The following is a 21,586-nucleotide window of genomic DNA, read 5'->3' on the forward strand; positions in this document are numbered from 1 at the left end:
CACCACGACCTTCCAGAAACGTTTGCGTTTAAAGTGGATGGCAGCATCAACAGGTCAGCAGGCGAGAAAAGTAAGAGACGCTTAGAATATTGGTAGAAAAAATTAGGGAAGAGAATAATACGACCGGACAGTCATAGTCCCTCACAGTCACAGCTAGTGGTATAACCTAGACTTGGGAGGAAAAAAATAATAAGGAAATGTATATAAAATGCTAGATAAAAACATGACATGTCTGAATAAATCAAGCAGGCTAGGTGACTTTTACTCCTCGCCTCGTTTCAAAGGAGATGCCAAGAAGACATCATCACCATCATGAGCTCCGAAACGAGAACCATAGCGTGCAATTGTTTTCGGACGCTGCAAGTGCTGTCTTTGCTTGCCGCACAATCAGTGGCACATACTCGGTGACCCATGTTGGCGGGCTGTTCATTGAAAAGAGGCACACAACCAGCGCTAACTTGATTCAGTTCCCTGGAGTGTTTGTGTAGACGTGCGGTGAAAAACGGCACATACGCAACAAATTTATAGCGGAGTCAACTAAAGCGTCTGGTAAGTGTCCTTGAGGAACAATTGTGCAGTGGATTCGACTCTGCTCATCATTAAAGAAACGTCAAGGACCTTCTTAGTCGCTTTCTGAGGGACACATTCCCACTGGCACATACCTACTTACCCAAGTTTGCGTCAAAGACGTTCATTAAATAGTGGCACACATCTACTGGTACATACTCCGTCACCCAAGCTGGTATTCAACAAGTTCATTGAACATGAGAAGACATGAAGTCACACTTACCCACTACTCCAAGTCGGCGTCAAAGTGTTTCGTTGAACATCGGTGCCTACAAATTTCCGCATCTGCAATGACCCGTGTCGGCATCGGTGTAAAAGAGGCGCGTTGAGGAGCTGAACACGTATATACACGTATATACTCAGGTACCCAAGGTGTTCTGACGCTTCATTTTGAACCCTGTTCCCTCAGCACAACAGCCCGATGCGCTACCCAGTTCGCAATGAACTAACTAGTGAACCATGCAGGAAGGCCTGACAACAGATCACAATCAGAGAAATACACACGAATAGAAACAAAGCTAGCCTCCGAAAGTGCGTGAACTACCCTAAACATGCTAACATCATTAATGTGACCCTTCGAAAACAGCTGTTCTTTAATGCTACTTTGCTTCTTTCAGTCCCATATGTTGGCATACACGTGGCGAAACAAAGGACTCATCTCGTCTGCTAAACTTGCTACACCGTCACTTTGATTTTGGTTTCATGACACAAGAAGGCGCTGTGCATTATCCAACAAATTCGTGTAGTGGAAGGTCTCGAGTACCCGACTGCAGAAATATTTCCGCGTGTCAAATGTCCCTCGCGGTTTTTGTTGTGTTCGGCAATGCCTTCAATTGAATATAGTCGCCATGGTTTCATACTGGTCAAGCAAGTCTGCCACATCTTGATGCGCCTCACCCTGAATGCTTCGGAGTGTCGAAGGGTTCGGCCTGCCACCTGTGGTAGGCGTACAGGTATATGCGATTTTTTTTTCAGCGGATGAGGCTGTTGGCAGATTTTCATAGCAGATAGTGAACTTTGGACTAGAGCATTCAGGATGAAAGCTAGCGCTTTAAACATGTATACGTCACTGGCGCGGCATGTTGCCGAGTGTTCTGCGTTTGAAATGAGGAAGACATACGTGGCTTTACTGCAATATCTTATTCTCCGTCGCTTTCACACGTTCCACGTTATCTTTTTTTCTGTCAATTCCAGGAAGCGAAATCAGACAAGTTGAAATTCCGGGCACCCTGCACAGCATTCTAAATTACAAGTACCTGTGCGTTTTTTGGCGGTTAACTGTGTAGTTGCAGTTCACGGAAGCTCTATCTATCACATATTTTCATAATGCGCTACCTAGAATGGCAAGAACTTAAAGCTTTACGACTGCGGTTACAAAATGTACCAGTTTTCATGGCGAACTATCGAACATCGATTGTCTTATTCGCTTAAGACAGAATCGTTAATTGAATAAGTGTGATTTTCTGAGCCTAACGGTTGGGTATTTCGCTTACGATGTCCTCGGAATTTTTCATTAGATCAGTTTTAAGGGGAATAAGCTGTTTTCATTAGAACGTTTTATTTCTGGTTAAAAAAAGAGCAAAGGCCAGCTAATGCGTTTATGCCCCTTCCCATTCCAGTTCTTGAATACCAAGGAGCGTATATGGACCTATGAGACGAACGGACCCACCAATGTGGAATGTGAAGTGGAAGTCATACACACGATTACACCAAAACAAATATTTTTTTATGAAAGCTTACCTTGAAAATGGGAAGAAGTAAGGTCATCGCGTTTACTAGTCCAAAAGCGCAGTAATTGTTCTATTTTATTTATATTTTTAGGATTACTAGCAAGCTGTTGGGAAAATTTGACCTGCATCGGCTGAAGCACTTGGACGTCTATTCTCTAGGTATTTGTTTTTAAATGTTTCTTTTCATTGTTTGAAAGTCGATGGCACACACACAAACACACACACACACACACACACACGCACACGCACACACACACACACACACACACACACACACAGTGATGACGTAATACAAAATTTGCCTACCGCTAAGATTTCTTGTGGACTGCAAAAAAATATTTTGTTGACACAAGCAAAATTTACTCCAATTTAAATCTCTAGATTAAAAGCTCAAAGGTTGGTTCGCGTAGTGAGGTCTCTCAGGTATTCATATCTTTATCTTGATGGCTGTAATGTTTCATTTTAATTTCAACTCTGAACTAGAATATGGAACTCTGAACTAGAATATAGCTAGAATATGCACGATCCATTTGGTCCCCACGTAAAAAATATCTAATAAATTTACTAGAATCCATACAATATTAGGCCGCTCGCTTCATTACACGTAACTACAGTCCCCTCTCGAGCGTAACACAGGTAAAACTTGATATCTCGCTTGAGCCATTACACATTTGTCGTTCAATCGCTCTTTTATGCTTATCTCATAAATATCGCCACTGCACCAGGCAATCTACTTTACCTCTACAAGCACCGTCACGCATTTCGAGCAGTTTACATAATCAGTACAGCATCAAGCGCATACATGCAAGAACACAAGCCTTCAATTCATCAGCCCTTCCACGTGCCATCGTTCTTTGGAATGGTCTTCCCGATAATATTGCATCCATATGCAACCATCATTCATCCCATAATCAGCTGCGCGAATATTTGCAAGTGACATCGTAACGTTAAACCTCCTCGTGTATAAATATCCCAATTTTTGGCTATTGTCTTTTGTAAACCCCTGCTTTATTATTTTTTTTCTTCAGTCATGTATCAGACATTTGTGCTGTATTTGTAATTATTTTTTGTACGTTGCTCTTATGTTTGTTGCTGCTTTTTCTGTACTAGCCCTGTGCAATGCTTTCCCTTTCGCTTTCTTGGCCTGTATATTTTGCATTTATTATAATATCCTTGTTCGTTACGGGGCCTCTGGACCCTCTAAGGTATTGTGAATAAATAAATAAATAAACTTCAGATTTACTTATTCTTTAATAACTTTGCTGTCAACGTCATGAAAAAGGGACTCCTTGCCGAATTTGGAAATAATTTTCTAGAAATGTACTTGATTTTACAGTTGAACATTATTTCCGTGGCAAGCATTTTGCGGCGAGACATATAGCAAAATATTATGGTGTAAACATTAACGATGTTTATGCAAAATGTTTTAAAAATACACAACTTCTAGCTTTTTCTTTTACTGAGCCAAAAAAACCCGTAATTCCATAAGCATATCTCTTATGCCTTCAGTAGAAAGAACCACTCCATTAGACCATTATAAAATAAGATTTTTCATTACACCTACTTTCACACTTTAAAAAAAGATGTACCTCCAACAACCGTTGCTTCTTCCCGGAAGTTTCAAAGACAGCTTTCGCCACCAAAATTCTGTTTGAAGAAAAATACTTTGAAACCGCATTCACACGGTCAGCAACTAGCACAAGTTTTTTACAGGAGAATCGGCGATGGCCATTTTCGGAGACCGGTATGTTTCACTTCAAATGACCAATATGTTAAATAAGAGACTGTAAAAGTCGCAAAAGGCACCAAAATGACCTATTTAATTAGGCTGGGCTGCTGAATATTCTAGTGAAGAGACAAGGCAGTGAAATCTAAGAGGAACTATGTCAGCTACAGCCGAAAGGGAATCATTGATAGCGCTAGCAATTAATTAGACCATTACACGTAGTTAGGTTCGTAGTTCTTCTCACTCGTATTAATTACCGTAAAAAACTCAATGTCCTTGCATTATGTGGAGGAAGGTTACGAGCTGTGTATGTGGTCCCATTAATAGCACACTCTGCCTCCAGCACGGCATCCGGTATGTTTGCGATCGGCTCACGTACAAGGAGTCTTTAACGCCTGCTTCACTTCTGCCTCGGGTCGGCCCGATATTGTACTATCTTGGGAATCGGCCCAGGTATGGGTAGGGCTTAACGCCTGCGTCACCTCTGCCTTGGGTGATGAATTTTATCGCGCTTGCAGTATACAGGGAATCTCAGAGCAATGGTGCTAGGAACAACAAAATCTCGGCTGTAGTGCTTATATAATTGCTCTCTCAATAAATTTACCCTGCATTGCAACACCAAGGAGGCTTAGTGGGAAAGTAAGCTTGTCTCATCCCTGGTGGCTCCGCTGTGCACGTTTATTTGAGTGTTAGTACGCAATAATCGCCAGGAGTTGCTCATGCATAGATTTTTTTTTCTTTATTACCGACATGGCAACAAGGCTACAAAACAAGACATTTTAACAGACAGCGGTCACGGCAACATCTCTGCCATTGGTTGGCAGTCACAGGGCTAAAAACGCTTGAAATTCGCTAGCTCAATTATCACACTGAGCCATGTTGGTTTTTCTTTTTGCAAATTATACATTTCCTTAATATAACAAATGCGTTCAATGAAGTATTCTCTAACAGGCCGGGCATTTACTTCGGCAAGTCTCACGGCCATTCTAGATTTCCATAAACTATGTAAGGACACCAGCATGAACATGTCATAGGGTACATTGTCAGGAATGAACACATGCGCGTTGATTTACAATGCTCAGCCAGACGACGTTCCCTCAGACTAGCGTATCATCTTTGAAACTTCGTGCATAATAACGGCGACACCCTCTGTAATTCGAGGAGGCTTGGTAAGTTTACGCTATTGTCAACGCGGAGGTTAAGGACTAAATATGACATGCGACGCTCTATGTATTTAAGTTTAAACGATTCCACACCATCCTTAGGGATTGTGGTACTAATGCATCACCACTGAAGCACACCGCTGCCTTTCTGGCGTCAGTGCCTTTTGCTAACAAAACAGCAAATCTTAGCAGTGCGAATCATAACGGTAGCCCATGCATCGCGATATGGTTATCAACTGTTTGCGCTATCACTAACGTACTTACAAGGATGATAAAAGAGATCGATATGAATAATTTTTCTTACAAAAAAGAGAAAATTGCTTTTAATTCATCATCTCATGTAGTTAGGTTCGTAGTTCTTCTCACTCGTATTAATTACCGTAAAAAACTCAATGTCCTTGCATTATGTGGAGGAAGGTTACGAGCTGTGTATGTGGTCCCATTAATAGCACACTCTGCCTCCAGCACGGCATCTACTTCATGGAATCTCCATGGAACTGTATGTTGAGATGTTCGTATTGAGCGCGACAGAGCCAGCTGGCCGCAGCTTAGGAGTTCACAGTTATCCTTCCTAAACTATTTAAGCGTTTATTAATGCTGCTGTAAATAGCCGATGACGCACACATTTTGCCGACGGGAGGCATCATCTACACGTATGTTGGGCTCTCGCATGTTTTCCAGAGATAAACGTAACTGTACGTGCAGAGGCTTTCAGTCTACTCGTGTACCTAATATAACGTCCTTATAGTTCAAAAGTTCAAGATAGCACTACTTCCAGGAATTCCACTAGCACATAGTTCTGTTTCCTCGGACAGTGCACTGACGACAAAAACCTGGGGCACCTATACCAATGTCACTAACATTGTAAGACTGCAATGATTTCCACTCTTTGGAGCAGGGCAACGCTCTGTTGAACTGCGGCATGATTTCTATGAAGACCATTGTGAGGAAATAAATTGTGCGTATTTTAATAATACAATGGGTTTAAGCGCGGCTTGTTATGCAATGCTTTATTCGGCCTTCACGCCCTACATTCGTCTGACATGTCGCATCAGTTTCATGCCTCATAGTAATCACAGGCTGATGCACAAATGTATCGTGACGATAGTAGATAAACTCGCTCATGATTTGTGCCACTCACACTCACTCAGATTCAGACAAGTCCTTGAGTCTGAGTCGGAGCGAGGTTAACTGACTAGAAGTTGTCTAAGCCTAAGTGCACTTGGGGCCCCAGCTGAGTACAATTTTGTTGAATCCGAGTTCGGACAGAGCCCGGCAGAGGAGAATTTCGGTCTAGCTGTGTCTGAGTGAGGACCCCAATAAAAAATATATGTTGTAAGTTAGTTGAGTGACTTCCGTTTATTTTGCGAACTTTAGAAAGAAAAAGATATTGCTTAATGCACAGTGACTGTGGAAATGGGATGCGGTGCGGTGCGTAGAGCAATCGAGTGCAGAAAAAAAAAAGCATATCGAGTATGGGAATGCGTGACCATCATTCGCGTTGTTTGGCTGCGCACCGCACCTGGAACCCCCTCTTTTCCTCCCACACTTCAGTACATGCGCCGCCTGTTTTATTCCCGTCCTTGTCACAGTTTCGGCATTGCAAATTGGCTCCTCTCCGTCGAGAGTCATGACAACGGCCTGCAATTGCCCTCACTGTATTGCCTCTGCTTCACGTATTCGTACTCGGTGCGCCACCGCGGAATGACGAAGACAGGTTTGGAAGGAAAGTAGGGCAACGCTCAATGCGAGGAACGATAAATTCAAACACATGCGAGGATTGCATGACGAGCAAGCGTACCCTTCAACTCTTGCAATCAAAGATATTTCGAGAAGCGAGCAAGATGACGCCGTGCGAATTTATTGAGTTTTGTAGATTAATCGGCTCTGTTACATTTACCGTTCAGTAGTTCTTCGATCCCTCCCTTATTTTCTTGTCATTGCGCTTTTTGCTAATTGCGGACCTGGTTATAGCTGGTGTTCCGTGCGACTGGTGATTCACATCATGACACTGCTTGTTTGCTTATAGGGAGTTTCTCAAATCAGTGGAATTTCTCTTGCTTCTGCGAAGCGACCGGACTGTCCAACTGGTCAGTCTCCTGCGCAGCCTTAGAGAACAACAACGTGAGGTGGACATTTAGCAGTGGTCTAGGAAATCGTGGTTTGAATGAACTTTGGCTGCGTGGTGTTCTCGTGCACACATTGGTATTCGATGGACGGCAAAAGAAATACTAGGAGTGAGCATGACTTATAGTTGTTGGCCTCCTCAAGCCAGCCCGCTTTCAGGACGCCCCACTACTTCCTCTCAGGGCCCCGTCTGCGCACACACTTTTGGGGACTAGGTTCTCCAGGGTCGCCGCGCCTTTTATAGATAGACTTTAGTGCACAGTAGCTCTTAGTGGGCCCTTCGTCACAATCGGTCCCCATAATGTGCTCTACAGTCTACTCTCTCGCGCACACTCCTGGTGCTAATCGGGTAAAATTACCACTTGCACGTCACCTTGTTAGGGCTTATTTCAAATGAACATTTCTTTTAAATTTTCATCGCTAAACACCAAGATGGTCAGATGGCGTTTCCTCCTAGTCCTTTTTTTCTTTCTATGCGGTTGGTGTCGGGGTTCAGTTCGACTGACCACTATTATGAACGTCAACATTATCACAATTGGGGACTGCGCATTTACATTTATGGCACGTAGTGTCGGAAAACTGCTGTTGATGATGACGACGAACTATGTCTTGCGAAGTTCTCAGCGCCTGGCGCGATGCCCGACAATTCAAAAAGGAAAACAGCAAACCTGTCCTTCTGCCGCGCAATGATAAAAGGTAGTAAAATGCTCGCATTACAGAAGGTCACGTTTTCATTGTGCACGTGTTAAGCAAGCCTCCACGAGTATGAATTTCGACCGGCTGTTCTAAAGCCACAAAAACAATCCACCAACGACACCCTTGAATGCTCCCTAACCTCTCGCTTCCCCAACAACCCCTCCTACCATGCGCATCTTTTTTTCTTTTCTTGTTCTTTCTTTTCTGTTTTTCGAGGTCCACCCTTCATTTTCCTCTCCTTTTCTTTCTTTTCTTTTATCTCCGCCTTCCCATTCTCCCGCTCTTGTCCAGTCGTCTTCGCAACCACGTTCACAGACGTAAGGCGACAGCGCTCATTCTCTTTGGACTCTCTCGCTTTACAACCAACCGCCACCGACAACAACCGCACGTGACGTCTCTGCACTAGCCCTTTAAAACTAACATGCCGAGGTTGACGACGCCGCCTTTGACGAAGATAGGTCCTCCTATGGAAACGTTGGCCAGCCTTTCTGAAGCACCTTATCCCTTTTTATAACCTTTATACCATAGTGTGCTATTGCATCTGTGAGCCCCTTTCATGATTTTGGGTACACATTTGCTTAAAGTATTCCTTCAGAACATTTACCCCAAAGATGAAATAGTAGCAGCAATGCCAAGATCGCGCGCCTTATTTAAGTGATTTTTACAAGACGTAGTAATGCAAAGGAAATGAATTACTTGTGTCTTCTGCATTAATTTGTGAAAGACATTGTCCACGACTTCTCCAAGACACTTACTTGAGTATAAAGGTCAAATATTAGGCGTTTGTAATGGCTCGGCATGTGCTATACGTCTAATATGAAAGTTTGTTGGCTTCCTATGATACGATTAAAAAAACTGGTCTCCTCATTTACCCCCTTGCTTCTCGATCATATCTAATAAAAGTCATTGTGTACATTTATATGTTTATATGTTGATAATGAACTCGTGAGTATTGTAGAGACCGGCAGAGTCTGCAGGCCAACATAGGGTGCCTTGATTCGCACGCTCTCAGATTAGGGTGATGCATTCTTTGAAGGTGTCGGTGCCGCGAAGACCGCTGTCGGGTGAAGCCGCTGCCATCCTCTTGCTAAATACTGGCGTCGACGATGCCGCCAGACTGGCATTACTAACGTGGTCGTTCTGCAGAATACATGGGTTTGGCACTCCCCAGTGTACCAACAAGGTTGAGAATTGGTGAATGGTGTTGTCGTTTGCTAGAGACCCGAAAAGAGGGGTCGCGTGGCTTAAAAATCAGGTGGACAAGTTGCTGTTGACGAAATTTGCGTGTACATGTAGCGTTCGTAGGAGCACCTAATCCATTTTATAGCATAGGTAAGCTCGTCCATCGTGCTACTTCTACGACAGTGATTTTTCGCCTGCACAAAGTTCTCTGCAGCAATAAACAGCACTGGTTTTTTTTTTCTTAAGAAAAGGCTTCTCCGAGATTATCTCGAGAGCTTCCTCTATCTAATGCGCCTCATAAAGCCAGCTTCAACTGCATATGATCTGAAGTACGCTCTGAGGCTTGCCAGCGCGAGCCAGTTTCTCGATACCCACTGGACGACCAGCTATGACCGTGAGAAAATTTTGTTGAACTCCTTTCTTCAGCGAATACGCCCTCTCAGAAAGTTTTCACGAAGGAAATGACCACTCAGATATTTCGTTCATTGTGGCGCAGACGCCAACGGAAATGTCGCATTTTATACTACCTTAGAGGCTCCCACCTCAGAAGTGTTTTGTAGTCCGTAGGCTGCCCGCACTACAAGGATGCCCTGCTTGGGGCAGCCATCAATAAATATTCGTCGTGGAAAACTCTCAAAGATTCTGTTTTTTGCAGCACTTGATCTGTGGAAGCAGTGAAGTGATTCGCGCCCTGAATAACTACGAAATCACTTGAAGGGTGTTATTGCAAAGCTTACGAACAAAGCACACAGGATGAAATCGCCACTGTGCTCCCTCACTAAATACCTTGAAGAAGTAGACGAACCATGCCAGAACACGTGCGAAGATCACAGGGAAGCAATAACTAAGATTTTGGTAGTCACTCACTTTAGACAGAGGCTGTGCATTCTCATACGTTAGTGGTTGCATAAGCAAAACTGGGCTGGCGTTTATATTTCTTGTAGACATGGCAACCAGTATTACCTTTCTTTTGTATATGTCAATAACAAGTGCGAAAGTAAGAGATAATAATCACAAGTTCAATTAAGCCTGCACTGAAATATGCTGTTTGTAATCATCTTGTTCTTAATGTATTTCAACATAAAATCATTTAGTAACTGCACTTCCTGACGCTTGAGTTCTCTATAGCTTTATTCCTGATACACGAGGTGCACATCTTGTCGTCTTACCTTTTGTTAGAGCTCTTTTATAAGTACGCGTCAATGCGTAATAGTCCCAGTGGATGTCAGAATGCGGCCCATGCGCACACGCGCAGCAATTACTTTGATAATTCGGCTACTTCATCAACTTTCGGTGATGTCCGTATTTATCTGACTAGTCTCTGGGCATGGAATATTGACCTCGCCGCTGGCTGTAAAAGCAGCGGCTAGGACTGTGTGATGGCGATAGTGTAACCACGACAGAACAGGGACAACAGTTTTACGGGGATGGCGCGACGCCGACGGCAAGGAAGTTGTACGACTGTTGCCTGTTGTCGTCCTTGTCACCCATCGTTAAAAAAAACATAATCACAACAGTGTCACCAATTCACTGACCTGCATACTTCCTTTCGCCCTGAGCCATTGCAGTAAGGGGTTAGAGTGGAAAATATAAAAAAAAATCGTAGAGTGAAAAGTTAACGCAATGAGAAATGCGAGAAAAAGTCATGTGAGAAAAAAAATGTGAGAAAAAGCGTTGTGTATTGTATTCCCCTCACCTGTTGGAAATGCTATAGTGGCCAAACCGGGCGCTGTCTGAATGAACGCTTGCTAGAGCATCGCAGAAATGCTACATTATTAAGTGGCGCTGGTCATTTAGCCGACCGCATTCGCCGTTGCCCGCACAAGCCAGCATGCAAGGCGTTTTTCGAACGAACACGTGTGTTGCGCAAATATAGCAATCAGAAACAAGGGGAAATATTCGAAGCCTTTTGTATCTCCAATGAAAACGATTGCTGCGTCAGTGCTCCTTCTGTTGTACTCGGGACAAAAGAAATAGATTATGTCAGGGCAAACGGGTGTGTCGAATAAGCTAGGTAGGGCGGGAGATGAGCAAGATTGTACTGAGTGATGTAAAAAAGAGAGGGAAAAGTTTTTCTTTTTTATTTTGGTTTGACACCTCTGATGACCTTTGCCTAGACCAAGGAAATATATTTGAGTGGTCCTGCGAACTAGCAGTCCCCCACTCCCTCCCCCTGTGTACATAAAGCCCTGTTTTCCATGAATAAAATTCAGTTGAAGTCCGGCGTTCGTGTTGTCTTTCTCTCCTCGTCCGTGTTCAATTGTGCGCTAGAACCGTGTTTCATAATGCTCATTTCCAACGGAAAGATGCGCCACTGAACCTTCGCATTCAAATTTATATAGGCCAGAAAAGGAATGGATATCAAACGTGACATGCAGTCCAAGCTACCGCATGTAGGTTGCAGGACGCTATTCCAACTCGCGCCCCGCAGCCAGCGGATGCCAGAAAATGGCGGTCACCCTGTGCGCATCAGGGCACCCTATAGGCCATGTAGAATGCCTCAGTCTGATTTTGGTGAGTCAGTCTGAGTGACCCAGCAGAGAGTATTTTGGTGATTCTAAGTCCGTGTGGGGCCGGCTGAGCAAAACTTTAGTTTGGTGAGTGAGCGCGCCTCAAAAGCATTTCGGTCAGTCTGGGTGCCACTGAGCCGGGCTGAGCTGAATTTTGGTGATATTTAGTGCGAGGGAGCCGGGCTCAGTAATACTGTGCCGAGCCTGAGAACCTAGTACGCTTTGCAGCAAAATTATAATTTGTGAGTAAATCTTTATGAGTTTTTCTTCTTTGCCGTCATATGGCGATAAAGCTGAAGGTTGGTGTTCTCAGAAACTATACAAGTTCACCTAACCATTGCTGAGATAAGCGATATTATCACTCCAGTGGTAGTTTTATGTATCCTACTTATTGCGTGTGCATTGAAGGCAGGATAGCTTCAATATCCCAATTTAATCAGGTTTCCCAAATTATTTACTGAAGATCTAATTCCATCACAACATTACAATTGTGCGTGGCTCATAGTTAACGTAGAAAATAGGGTTTTATATACATACCATTGCCTTCAAAACTTGCTCTTCTAGTTTAAACCATGTGAATGGTAATGTGAATTTTGACATAACTACTCATGCTAGGATTACATTTATCAGAATTAGTATTGTACAACCAGAAGAGGTACATTTTTGTATTGCTTAAACACAACACAGTGTTGCAAGCTGGTCGCACTCGTCATCGGTAGTTTTCAGACCTGTGTAGAAAGAATGCTCGCTTACAAATAAAACCAAAGTCATGGGCTTTCAGGAATGCTTCTTGCATTCATTACGACATAATCAGCAAATGATTATGTATCTGTGGACTGTTCAAATGCCAGTAGGTCACGCTCTAAATGAGAACTCATCTAGCAAAAGAAGCTCGTGTCTGCGCCATTCAATCTTGAGTTGAGGAGCGGCGTCATAGCCTGAACAGTCATTGTACCGTACATCCATTGCTAAGTAGAATATTGAATTGAGAGTATCCTTAAACCGCCCGAATTATGTCCGTCACCATCTTCTTTCTTTTTTTTGTTTGCTTTGTGCACTGTTTCTAGTTTTCCGCATTGCGAATTCTATCTTCAGCCCTTTGCTGAGCGTTTCGCAAAACGACGCATCCTAAGAACGTATTTCAATCGCCTGGTTTCGCCTAACGCGGCTCCCACTTTGCACATGTACAGCGTTCCACGGGGAAGTCAAATGCACAAACTTGCAGCGCTACACACAAACCATTATCCAAAATTTTCAATACACATAGATTTCCTACGAGGACGCCAAATTTCCTAGGCTGTTTAAGTGAATGACTACATTATTTACTCATAAACCTCAGTTTTTTCAGCAAATAAAGCCTAAGGAATAAATTCATCTCTTTTTTTTGCAGCGAATCTGATACACTGTTTCCACAAAAGCATCTGCGCCCTTGCGAACTCTGACAGAAAGTTTTCACTCTCAGCGTGGGCGACTCACTGAGCTTTCTTTGACCATCCTTCGACAGATGAGGTTGTCGCGATCGCGTTTTCACGTGTGTATGAAATTGGCTTTCGAGACTTCCTTATGAACCATACCAGTCTGTCTTTCCGGAAATGCAGGCGCTAACTGGTCCCGACACCCGAAAGTAAAGGAAAATACAGGCATCGCACTGGCTCTCCAGTGAATCTTTTCCACCAGAAAACACACACATGTAATGAACATGCGCAAAATATGGCGTAATTTGCGCAAATATTGGGTTAATATGCGTATATTTGCGCAGAAACATTCTCAATCAAAGGTAGTAGAAGTGAAAACAATTCACTTCTCTCGATGCACACACACACGCAGGCATGAAAGCACACGGACGCACACGCCAATACATACACACACACACACACACATGGCAGCACATGGTCACAGAAGTTTCACCAATTGAGCAAATCGCAATCATCTTGTTCAATAGACATTTACAGGCGACGTTGCTTACTCATTAATAACAAGTTCAATGACATGCTAGCTGTGTTGAGCTGCATGAAACTGCAGCTTAACTGCTGTTGCAGATAGCACAACTGCAACACTTGAACTAGTTTACAAGACGAGGCAGTCAATACTCCTTGACACATCATAACGATTAGCTGAATAATTAGCACAAGTGCGCTAATCAATTTCCGATTTATTTATGCTATGGCACATATTGCAAGTCATGCACTGGAGGCAGTGAGCTCGTAAGATGCACCGACTTAGAAGAGTTCTCGCGATGATCACTTTTTGGATATGTTCACTTTCCAAGTTTGTGACAAGTAAAATTGGCGTTGCCGTTACATTAGTGATTCAATGTATGGAACGGCATTGTCAGAACTAATTGGAACAGCGGTTCGTATTTATTATAGGTTTCGCGGCACTTATGTCCAAACCTGTGGTATCTTCATATTTTTTCCCAAGTCGTTAGTCCTTGCCAACTCAACTGCGTCAATTTGTTAACTGAAATACTTGCTGTAAACTACGTTGGAAGAAACCTAGTTCCAAAATTTGGTTCAATAATATTTGTCCATTTATTGCTCGTGGAAGTAGTTTCAGCTTCAATGATTAATAATATTCAAGGTTCGGAATTGTGCTATCTGCCCCGGATGATTTTTCCTAATTTGGTGCAGCGAAACAAGAGCACCCTCTATATTTAATCTCGTATTAATTTTCGCTCATTGCAGCCCAAGTGCCGCGGAACAAATTACGGCGTTATTTTTAGAGCTCTGACGATGAGGCAATATGCTCCTGATAAGAGAAGGATCTAGACAATCTGATAGCAACTAATTTTCTGATAACATGTTGGCAAATATTTTCAAACTCGAGTAATTTTCCAACTTTCGAGGAAACAAGCAGTTGTTCTAAATTCTGCAAATGTAACTCATGCTTTTACGGCTTGTTGATTGCCCAAATTCCTTAGGTCTGTTTTTTTATCCCTCGTGTTTTCTAATGAAATGGTGAATATGTACAATTTTTTTAAGGTATTATAGAGCTTGGACTTATATTCTAAGTTTGTGTGTGCATTGATGTTTGTTTCATGTGCACAACTTTTATTTCAGGCTTAAGGCAGTTCGTTTTTGTGACAGACACTGCAAGACGTAATTTATTAAACAGAATCTATGTACAAAAGGTCATACTGGCCCTGTACACTCTCAAGGTGGCGACGGCTGCATAAGAACAGATATTTAATGTCCAGAAGCAATCTCCCAATGTTCATATCACTAAGCGGAATGTTTCGCATGAGATCATGTGTTCAGTATCCTGGAGTGCTCGACAACATTTACCTTTCTTGATGTGTTTGTTCATGAGCCATAAGGTAAGAATGAGCAAGCTTTTTGTACATGAGGGTAATATTTACAAGTAGTAACTAAGCCAAGCCAATGAAAGGTTAAAGCGCACAAACGTCGTTAATACATTCATAATTTATTGAGGCTATCTTTAGAGTAAATTATCCATACCCAGTCAAGCTATTGCTGAGTGCTTATAATGTGCGCGATCACGATTCAATATATTGCGTATAGCTGCACAACGCTGCCATACCTCTAGAGCATGTACATCTTCAACGATAAATATGACACCAAGTATGCCTGTTTCTACTGAGTCGTGCAAAAATACTCAAAGCACTGGCTGCAAAGTAAATGGGACAAGGTCACCACCAAATTGAGCAAGAGTCTCTCCTTACGATACAATGCAAACATGGTTCATATTTGTGCTATGCTCATTAATTGGTGCTCTTCTGTGCAGTGTTGGGATTATTCGGTTACTTTAGGAACTTTTAGCGGGCTATGTGTTTAGGTCTGTTCCTACCTAACCGCTTTACGTGCCAGCTGAGTCACTAGCTGGTGGGGGTCAAACGGGTTGCGCATAGGGCTTCTGGGCTGAGGGATCCTGGTTCGAATCCAACCATTCAACCAGTTTGTTCACTGAGTCTGTGGAAATGTTTACATGTTTACAGATTTATTGCACCTTAACAAGCCTCTTTGAAGCAGACATGAGTCATGATATGTCGGACTGGGTAGGTACCACGGTTCTAAGAAACTATTTGACGCCGTCTTGGAGCGCTCATTATGTGCCATTCAATCTGAGTTGGTCTTCAGGGAACCTCTTTGACACTTACGTTTGTCCCTGGTATGTGCCGGTGAGTGCGGCGCTCTTTAATGAATGTATTTGGCGCCTACTGGTGGGACTGCTGCCTGTCGATGCGAATGTCCCAAAATGTAATGATGAAAGTGATTCTTCAAAAGTTTTTTTTTTGTTGCCTTGCGGAATCGAACCCACGTCACAACGGTTCGTCAAGGGCAGCAACCTCAGATTTATGCAGGCTGTTGCACACAGTTATTGGGTATGTGGCACTTTTCAAGGAACGTCTTTCAGGGCGACGCTTTAACGAGCCGCATCTTCGATGCATCGGGGATGTGCTGCTATTCAACAAACATCTCACCAACTTAGGTCGCTGACTTTGTGCAAGTGAGTGTGCGGCAAGCGAGGCTAGAATTCTTACTGTTTGCAGGCACCGATGCGCCACGTTTGTTGTCTAGGCCACCTCGTGAATTTTTACCGGCAGCGCCACCAGGGTGGGCAGGGAGTCCACAAAGAAGCGCGAGAGAGGAGCACAGTTGGCACATAACATGTTTCTCTACTTTCGCACGCCCCGGCGTGCTTCGAAGTGGTTCCGCTGAATGGCACCACAATTTTTAGGGAAGTGCGAAAGAAGAGTCCCGTTGCAGTACACGCCTCATACATAATCCATTTAAATTATGAGAATAGGTTGCGTAGCTATACTGATCCAATGCTACAGCATAATTATTATCGTGCGTTGGGCTCAGCCGGTTTTTTCTTGTTGCCTTTTCAGGTGGTGAGATGAGGTTTTCTGAGGACATCATTTATATGAGCTCGACATCTAGCTGCGCAGTTATTAGAGTAACAAAGAGTGGCGGTAAGTTCTTCTGCCATAATAACTGGTTTAGACGTCTCTATGTGATCAACAGGAATATTTAAGCAGCGCATTCGAAAGGTCAGAAGTGTGCAGTCAACCGTACTCACAAAGTTCTTATGGACGCCATTTTTGTTTGCGGTCATAACACTTATTATTACCTACTAATGCGCAGACCATCCTTGGTGAGTACCCTGGCAATATCTATACCTTCCAGGAGGCTTCCCATCCCCAAATTAAATGCATAATTACTCAAATTAGCACGCGTAATTGTTATAATAGTTTCGTAGAAGGCTATTGATAGCATTAGAAAAAACATGGGCCGTAAAGTCGCAGGCGGATGTTTGTGTGAGCCATATTATATTATTGAAAGGGAAAGTTACTTTGGCCTCACTTTACATCACACCCAGTGCAAGCCAAAAAGCATTAAGAGATCTCTCTATTATCTTTATTTCCTACACTCGTACAGTATTGCGTGGGCATTCTTTTGGGAGTACCCCTACTTGCCAACATGACCAAAATGCTCGAACCCCCTATTTTGCCCCAACCAACCTGTTTAAAGACTCTTTCTACGCATCATTATTGACTGGAATGACTTACCTTTAAAAACTCGTATAAGCATTGTTTTACTTCTTGTGTCCTAAAATTGCATTTTATCCACCCTATAGGAATTTCGTGTGCAAAGTATGTAATAAATAACATCAACAAATAGAATATACCAGTTCCGTGACGTCTCATATGTGCAAAACAAATGCGTTAATGATCATGTTAACACATATATACGTTATTATAGTAGGTTAGTAGATGATTACTAGCATTAGGGAAAGACTGGCTACGTAGCCATTGCCACGTCAAGGTCGTTAGAAGAAAAAAAAGAATTTTACACGTGTATTTATTCATTATTTAATTTATTTACTGATACTGCCAGCCCTTACACAGGGCTATACCAGGAGAAGAATACGAACATTTACAAAACAAATATTTTTCAAATGGGAAATTGTGCATTGAAACCCCAAAAGTAACAATAACTTGAAATTATTCACTTTACTAATTATTTTCAAATATTTCGAAATTTCAAAATTGCATTTCAAAATTATTCACTCTACTAATGTAATTGTAGATGACTGGCAGCATTATCAAAAATTTAGGCAGCTTAAGTCGGCGTCGCCGCTTTAACGCACTAGCAAAAAAATAAAATAAAGAATTTAACATATGTAATCATTATATTGGTAGAATAGCAGATGATCGGTAGCCTTACGGAAAAAAACTGGTTGCGTCACCGTCGCCGCGTCAAGGCTGTAACAAAAATAAAATAAACTGGTTAGTACAAGTTACAATAGTGTAAACACGCTTACTCGTAGCGTTAGAAAAAAAAAGAATTGGCGATGTCGGCATTGCTACGCCAGGGTTGTTACAACAAAAATAAGATAAGCTGCGGTATCGCAAAAGAAAACCGGTTGTAACGGCGTTTCGGCACAGTTCATACGACAGATCTTTAATAATTATGCAGCATTGGTCATCTTACCACATATAATTGTTACATTATTGTATTAGCAAATGATTGGTAGCGTTAGGTAGACATGCATAAGCTGGCTGAAGGAAGGTAAATCGAAGTAGCGGGTGAGCCAAAGAATGATTGTGCATTAGCAGATAATTCTCAGGATTTCTGTTGAATTTTCCATAAAATGGAACCTGGTTGACCTGTTAAGTTGCCACATGTCAGCCTTAAATGTAATAGCGTCCCTGCAACATCTCGTAGTTTGGTTCTTGATGTTTTTGCCCCGAATTGTTGATAAGCACATGCGGAGTAGGTGATTCCGATAACATACGATTAGCAGTATGCTATCCCGAAACGAGCCATTTCATGAAACGTGAATATAGCTGCTTTGCTGAGGATACAATATTGTGAACAGATTCCTGAAATACTCGTATAGTTCACCGAAGCGACAACAAGTGGCCGAACGTCAAAGCAAGGAATCGGAGGCCAATCTCAGAAGCACGATTTCAAAGTTTAGGGCAACCAGCGCTCCTCTCCAGTGGAAAGATCGGCGATCAAGCTATGTCCCGAGAATGTCACCCACTGCATAGCTGATGACGCTTCGACGCTTTTTTTTTTCGTTGATTTCGCTCTTGCTGGAAAAACTGATATGTGTTTGGTGTAAAGCGAGATGACGCAGAACGACGACCACAACCCTGAATTCTCTGAAATCCTGTACCAGCTGGGTGGAGATTAACCCAATGCATTTCCCTCGTCTGATTAAATAGAAATGAATACACTCCTGTTAAGCTGGAGTTCAAAAGAATAGCTGTAGTGAGATATACAATAAACCAGTGACAGTGTAAAATGAAGCGCTCCAAAAGGGTTTGTTCAGATCTTATCTACTAGCTCGACAAACCTGCAACAGAAAATGCAAGGACCCATCAGCTCATGAATTCATTGGCGAGCCTATTCCTCTTAGTTCGAATCTCATTTTATGCCCCAGTTCACTGCTGTAATTATATTAGGTTAACAATGCGGTCTTGGGCACAAGTTTACAAGCCATAGAATAATAAAAAAATATTGTTGCAGCCGGGGCATCCAGCCGAGAATTCTTAGTCTGAACTTACGCTGTTATATCCGAAATGTAGTCTTTCGAGGTCTTGTTGGGTATCGTTACAACCTGCCTGGAAATTCGTCATTTTCTATTATTCTTGATTTTTGATACTTGAACTTTTTGCTTTTTGCTCTACGGTTAAGAGGAGCCATTAGAACAAATGAAACTTCAAGATGGTATATTTTCTTTGAATAATTTCTTTGTCCTCCTTTCTTTTTGCTAATTCTCTGATCCTCCCCTCACGCAATACTCCTTCGTGAGCCTGCGAGGTAACCGAGGAAATAAATAAATAAATATACCGACAGTTCTTGAAAATTCGGTCACTCATAAAATCTTATTTAGCTTGCCTTCTCCACTTTAAATTTGCTCCCTCATTCACGAGGTCCCGGATGAAGAAAGTGCGTCATGCTGGTGAGAGACATCTACATAACAATGAAATTCGGAAAAGTGGTAGTTGGCAAACGTAAAACGACGACGAAAGGCCATATTACCAATGTCTCATTGTTTGCGATTTCACTGTGATGTGCGATGCAACGATCAGATTGTACTGAATGTAATATATTTGTGTTTTATGAATGCTCTACGACCGCCACAATGTTATCCAATGTGCATTTGCCAGTGTGTGCACTCGCCATATGTGTAAAGAAGGTGATTTCACACAGAGAGTGAATATGTTGCAGCTCATCTTGGGCGTGCCGTGTGGCACCAAGCGTTGTCGAAAACATGATAGCTCGCTTTTGCGCAACGTTTTGAGGACCGCGCGCTTCTACGTAGATAAGGGATAGCTTCTACGTAGATAAGGGTACGCTCTGCAGATAACTAATGTTACGTCATAATTTTTATCATGGGTATCATACGTATGTATCCCATTTCAAGGACAAACTATCTTGGTCATTATCCAGCAGCTGTGTGAAAAATATAAGGAGAAGATTGATATTTTCTTCTTTTTTTCACAGGCAAACACCCCACTTTCGACCTTCGAGTTCGGAATTCCTCAACTAAAGAAGGCCCTGAGAAGAAATGCTTGAACCACTTCCTTATGCATGTAAAGCGAGCCCAAGTGATCTACCGTCCGCCGTGTCAACATATATTTGATTACAGTGGGCAGTCCTCATTGTTGGTTATAGGCGGCAGCAAAAATTAGTAAAAAAATTCACCAAAATAACTGTATAAACGCAGTGTATGCGGAAAGGAAAAACAGCAAACAGAACGAGAAGGGGCAGAAAAAGATATGAGCACTATAGTAGAATATAACCCGTCGACCAATCATAATTATATGCTACCTCACGAGTATTTGTGCAGCATAGATTAGGTTACTTTTGTGGATATGTAAGATTTTTATAACATGAAGCCCTCGCAGTTCTAGATGTGTTGTTATTCTTTAGTGACCTGCTAGGTTGTGAGTTAGTGTTATATTTATTGGTACCTATTCTATGATTTCAATGCTTCTATTGTTAAAATGTAACTTGAAAATGGTATTTAGATATGCAAATTGGCGTGTTTGGAGAAAAGAAAATAGAAGCTTTCAAATAATGAAATTTACCAACCATTGCAAAATCTTCTTTTGGGAACTGCGAGCGCCTGTAATATACGTTTCTGGATATGCCAACGCACTTGCTACCACATATTTCCTCTTAACAAGATGTACTGCTATGTAAATGTATGTATGTATGTAGTGCTATGCGATGAGCTTTGGGAAGCAATTAACAAGAAAAACGTTCTTTCCTTGTCTCCCACACTTGTTCTCCAGTTCGATCGTTTGCGCTATTGGCTTAAATTGACAATTGTGTTTTGTGGGTTTTGTTCAGTTTTGGTTCAACAACGTTTATGGTTCCTCTTTTTTTCTACCAAACGCCTCTACATTTCAACAACAGTGCCAATTTCCAGCTGGTACCGAAATTATGCCTCCGAAAACGGGGATAAATTGGTTGCGATAATGCTTGGTCACGCTCAAGTTCCCATGAATCATGACAAAAGGCATTCATTCATTCATTCAGGCACAGTGGCTACGTGCTCGTTGTTGGTAAACGCGGTAATTTATTTGGTAATAAATTGCAAATTTGGCTTCGAAAGCCGAAATTTTCAAGCGGTCAATTTGATATAATGGTTGTTGCAAAATGTTTTTAAAAGTGTGCCCTCTCCGTGAATTAGTAATATGATGGATACAGCCTAAATACATTTTATCGAACAGAATTTTTAGAGGACCGATCGTGCCGCCTGTTTATAGGCGACGGTAATAATTCAGATATACTGTTCCATGTTTGTTTCCTTAAAACACCACAACGTTGTGTTACAACACGGGTGGGTCCTTAAAAAAGTAACTCACCTAATGATTTGTTTGAACTATTTATTCTCATT

The 21,586-nt window shown here is 42.2% G+C and overlaps 1 long non-coding RNA gene across 1 annotated transcript in view; it reads left to right on the top strand.

The window, feature by feature from the left end:
• Nucleotides 1-21,352, top strand: part of LOC135907315 (uncharacterized) — an 87,451-nt gene extending 66,099 nt beyond the window's left edge. Inside the window, exons 3-6 of the long non-coding RNA XR_010565972.2 lie at nt 2,187-2,324; nt 2,389-2,456; nt 16,554-16,637; nt 20,185-21,352. This is a non-coding gene — a long non-coding RNA (uncharacterized lncRNA). The remainder of the gene's footprint in view (nt 1-2,186; nt 2,325-2,388; nt 2,457-16,553; nt 16,638-20,184) is intronic.
• Nucleotides 21,353-21,586: the final 234 nt, after the last annotated feature.

The sequence above is a fragment of the Dermacentor albipictus genome, chromosome 7, assembly GCF_038994185.2.
Source record: "Dermacentor albipictus isolate Rhodes 1998 colony chromosome 7, USDA_Dalb.pri_finalv2, whole genome shotgun sequence".
NCBI classification, from domain to species: domain Eukaryota; kingdom Metazoa; phylum Arthropoda; class Arachnida; order Ixodida; family Ixodidae; genus Dermacentor; species Dermacentor albipictus.